At 35.4% G+C, this 4,949-nt stretch overlaps 1 pseudogene; it reads left to right on the forward strand.

Annotated features, from left to right (window-relative positions):
- The window catches only part of LOC110744332 (uncharacterized), a 7,562-nt pseudogene extending 4,782 nt beyond the window's left edge, over window positions 1-2,780 (forward strand).
- Window positions 2,781-4,949: the final 2,169 nt, after the last annotated feature.

The raw sequence follows: 4,949 nt of genomic DNA on the forward strand, positions 1-4,949 counted from the left end.
TTGACTGAAATACAGGCTTGATGAGCCTGTGAATTGTATATACCAATTTGGCTAATGAGAGGTCCAGGTAGATCTGATGAGCACATAAACTATCACATTTATTATCCCTAAATATATTTGTTAGTAATTGATTTTCTTACAATTTTAGTTAATTAGGTTTGTTTTTCACTTTTGCACTTGCTTACATACCCATTACATAATTGATGATGATTTCATCTTAAGGTTGAAGAAGATCATTGGATGCTAGTAGGCAAATGGATGCAACAACCAATGAAACAAAAAGATGAAGAACTTGGAGAATGGAGTCATCAACACTATGAAATAAATAAAGGAAGCAAATTGGCAATTGGTTTGATGGCAAGTGGAAGACATATTCAATTCATGCATGGAGTGGATGAAGCAACAAACAAGATGGTGGCTTGAAGATGTGGAATCATGAACTATTAAAATTGTGAGTTAAGCAAATGAAATGAAGGATGATGATAAGAGGTGCAACACTTAACCAAAAAAAAGGATTGAATAACAAAAGCAAGTAGAAGTGGAGCAACAATTGAAGAAAAGAAGAAATATTAAGATGAGGGTTACGGTTGTGCATTGAATGAGATGAGAATTTTAGATTTTAATATTTCCCTAGTTGTTGAGATTTAAGGCTATAAATACGAAGCTCTACAAGCCTTCAAACCACACCAAGCTCACAATCTTCTCTTGAGCTCTCTCTCCTTCCTCCAATTCTTCTAGTTCTAAATTTCTGTTTTAGTTTTATTTTATGGGGAACTAACTCCCTAGCTAAGGCTAGGGGGAAAGCTTTTAATATGAGTGTGTAATTGTTATTAGTTTGATCCAAACTTAAGCTTTAATGTGAATTTGTAGTTTTTGTTCAAATGGAATTTGTAGTTTTCTTTTTAATTAATTGATGAATGTTTGATAATCTATTTCATGGGTTCAATCATGTTTTTCCCATTGTGTAGTAAAAACTTTCATGCTTTTAAAAGAGAAGAGAATTACTAAAGATTAATAGAATTTCGATGAAGTTTATTTTTTGATAGTTTGTTGCCAATGGTACAAGTTATGCTTAGAATACTTCTAAAGGAAATTAAAAAGAGCTTTAATTATTTTGAACAACTACAATGGAAAATATTTTGTGGATCAAATTATTAAGAGTTGCATGCTTATGTTAAAAGTGGAACCCCAATGCCTTAGTGTTTTAATCAATTAAATTTTCTCTAAATCAAATCTTGCATAAATCAACCTCTCAATCACACTTGTTCTTTTTCATCTCTGTTATTTTCTTTACACTGCTCTCTGTGGATACGACACTCGGACTTCCGAGCTACACTGCTATACGACACCTCCCTTGGGTTTTGCAAAGTGGTGCGAACAAGATCCAAATGACTGGATTGATAGGGCACTCATGATTCTACTAGGCTTGGTGTGAAAGATTTGTGACAAAGTTCAATAACAAGCTTGAACGTGTTTTGTTATGCCTTTTGTGCTGCTTGTGCTTGGAGAGGAATAGTAGACCAAAAAAATAGTTCAGGAAGTGGGCTCTTGTGTCATTCCAATCTAATATAACGATCTTGACTGCTGAACATTTATTTGTTTCCCCCAGGCCCGTCCCCCGAATTGCTTTTGGAGGCTTGATTGTTTTATCTTTCACATTTCAGGGAGGACAAAGTTCGCTTGATAATTGTCCGGTTTTACAGGTACAGACTTCATTCCTCTTCAGAACCTTGGATTATTACATGAATGTGTATCTTATTTTTGGTTATTATCTCCAGTCCAGAGAAACCCTTTACCTTTGAATGTCACCAGTATATGTAAGCATGCAGTGTCTTCATATGCTATGTCGCTTTAAAGGCTTCCAAATTACCTGCAGTACTAGAGCTATCTTAACCAATCAGTAAACTGATCTCTTAATTAGGCCAGCAGCCTCAGGAAGACTAGGGGTGCAGTGCAGAGTCATATTTGTTTATGGAATCCTAGTTTGGAGTGTATAGTTGATTCAAAATTTTCTGAAAGTGATTGCTATACTTATTCTGTAGATCAACCCATTCAGATAATCCTAACCATTTGTCTCTCCTCTCCTTCCCTACTTTTTGATAAGCCTCCTGATGGGTGACCCTCTTGTAGCAAGCAATTAAAATCAAGTTTAAATTCATCTCCAATAAATTCTCAGCTAAGGCCGCACATGTTTGTGTCCTTTCCTTTTGATAAAGCACGTACTCTTCATTCGCATCCAAATCATTACTGAAACTGAAGTTCACGTTCCTTGGTAGTTTCTTTATTCTGACTTAAAGAACAGTCACGCTGTTTTACTCATAATCATAGAAGATACATCTTACTTTTTCATAAAGGCATATTTTTCTCTGACATACTGTAGGCAACAGTCGATCGATCAAAAGGAAACCGGACTGAGTTTTCTAGAGCTGAGCTCATTCAGAAAAGTTCCTACTGTCGGGTTACAGGTAATCCTAAGAAACCCCAATACCTGTGGAAATCCTTGCAGGGATGAATTCAACTAATTTAGTAGCAAGTAACGGCATATTGCTTTGAAATGCAGGTCGTGACATGGATCTTATTGAACTGTCAGCTTATGGCAATGTTCGTTGCACACAAGATTCTGGATGATGTAGAATCTAGTAACAATTTGTTCTTCTGTAACTTGCTCTATAATGTATTCTAACATAGAGTGGAAGATTAGCATTGCTACATGTCTGCCCGGTTGGAGTTTCGCACTCATTGGATGTGAAATATTTGTATCAAGCTGACAAACTGTCATCCCTTACCGCTGAATATTTTTTTGGTCGAATACCTCTGAATATATGAGAAGTTTGGGAGGACATTCCCTTGGCTTTACGTTAAGTGTTGCTATTTTCACCTACTTATTAGTTCTCTTTTTTGGGTCTAAAATTAGTTCTTCGTTTGTCTCAAAATTAGATCAAATTCCTTATAGGGCAGGCGACATAACAGGGACTTGGGGAGCCTACGTATGCAAACATACCATTTAGCAATATTACCACATTAGCCATTAGGTTGTTGTAATCTCAAAAAAGCTAGACATGTAAGGTTGTGTTCAAGATTTAATTGACATTCAAATATATATCAGATGGCTAGAGAATTGTGATCCAGAAATTGAACACACTGTGTCACTATTATTATTATCATCTTTTGTCTCCCCCCAACTTTGGCAGAATATCAAAAAGTTTTCCAAAAATTTTCAAAAACATTTAGCCTTATTTTTTGTGGGCAATGTTGAAATGTGATTTGATATTTTGGTTGGAAGAATATCTGCCTCAAATAATTGAGGTAATTTCTTTGATCTTTCTCTTAATATGGTCCATATTGGAACAGAGCAATATCCCAAGTTAAAGTCTTCCATTTTTATTTAATAGTAAATTTGATTCTTCTGGGTCATGTTATTGCTGACGATGAGGGCCGACATTCACAAAATTTAACACGAAAATACTATAAAATTCCTATTAACAACCTGTGATTGTTAAAAAATCTATCAAGAGCTCCTCTTTCAGATTCAGTTAATACTCAATTTTTCTATTTTTTAGTCATTTCCCAGTAGGTGACATGATTAAATTATTACAAAGAAAAATTCTAAAACACAACACAACTAGGAGCCCACATGAGAAGTAGTGCCAATTGCACCACCTGAGGCCCGGCCCATTGATGTAATTTGGCTAATTTGATTCTGGGTTTTAAAAATTTGGGAAAGTTGAAAGGGAATGGCAGCTTGTAGCTGAAAACGGAGCTTCTTTAGGTGGTGCTGGTAGGGTTCGTTTAGGCTCATGGTTCAATTATGTTGGGTTTGTGGCTTTGTTTGGGTTTATGGTTGTGGTGTACAGCTTTTGTTCGCTTTAGTTTTGTTGTTAGCATGTTAGTTTGTTGCCCTCTTGAAATTGGTACTTTAGATGTCTTGTTAATGTCTTTCATTATTGTACTGTTGAAGTTTTCCAAAAATAATATAGTGTTGAAGTTTTCCAAAAACAATATAATAATACAAGCCATGGTTCAACTAATTAAGCAATATGATGATGTCAAAAGTCTCTAAATGTGGGGCATCAGTATAATATATATGCATATAATTAATATATATATAGTCCCCTTTTATTGAGGGAACCCTCAAATAATTTTATTTAAGGGACACCCTTTAGGGTACCCTACGATTTTTTTTCCAACGATCCAAACAATCTATTTTTTAAGTCTACATTCATAGATCGTCCTTGCAAAAAATTAGACAAATCAAAAACTGTTTCGACATCCAATTGTATCCTACAAAATCAATGAACACAGTACCTCAAGAAAGTACTAAAATTTCAATAACACAATTAAGTGGTCAAATGATATCGGATTCAAGTGATTTTTTGTAGAGATGATCTTTGAATGATTATCTAAAACATAAACGGTTTGGATTAGTGAAATACAATATGGAGTGGGCCCTACAAAGGTGTCCCTCAAAGAAACTAATTTGAGGGATCCCTCAATGAAAGCTCTCTGTATATGTAAGCCTGAAGATCTACTTATCAACCCCACCTCTAATGTCCAAGCCGTAAGACGGAGAGACCTATTTGTTTACTTGATGGTCTCCAACAAAACAGTGAGCTCAGCATACAAATATTGGCATGAATACAGTAGCTTCATTAAAACATTCCTAGGATGTAACGCCCCCGTCCCAATTTAATCATTTTATTCAATTTTATTCAATTTACTTAAATAATGAAATTACAATTTTTCCCTTGGAGTAGGGTCACATTAGGCACTTTTCGATCCATAAGGATTTTTGGGATTTGAGTGCCACCGTCGCATAGAGCTCATCAATACGAGTTCGTAGACATGTAGTGGGCCCAAATCGGAGTTTTACCGAATAAGTTACAGTCAACAGAAGTGCAGTGGCACAACCGCAATTTTTTCAAAGTCGGATTATTTAAAAACCAGGTCAG

Source organism: Prunus avium, chromosome 7 (genome assembly GCF_965620075.1).
Source record: "Prunus avium chromosome 7, drPruAviu1.hap1.1, whole genome shotgun sequence".
In the NCBI taxonomy this organism is placed as follows: domain Eukaryota; kingdom Viridiplantae; phylum Streptophyta; class Magnoliopsida; order Rosales; family Rosaceae; genus Prunus; species Prunus avium.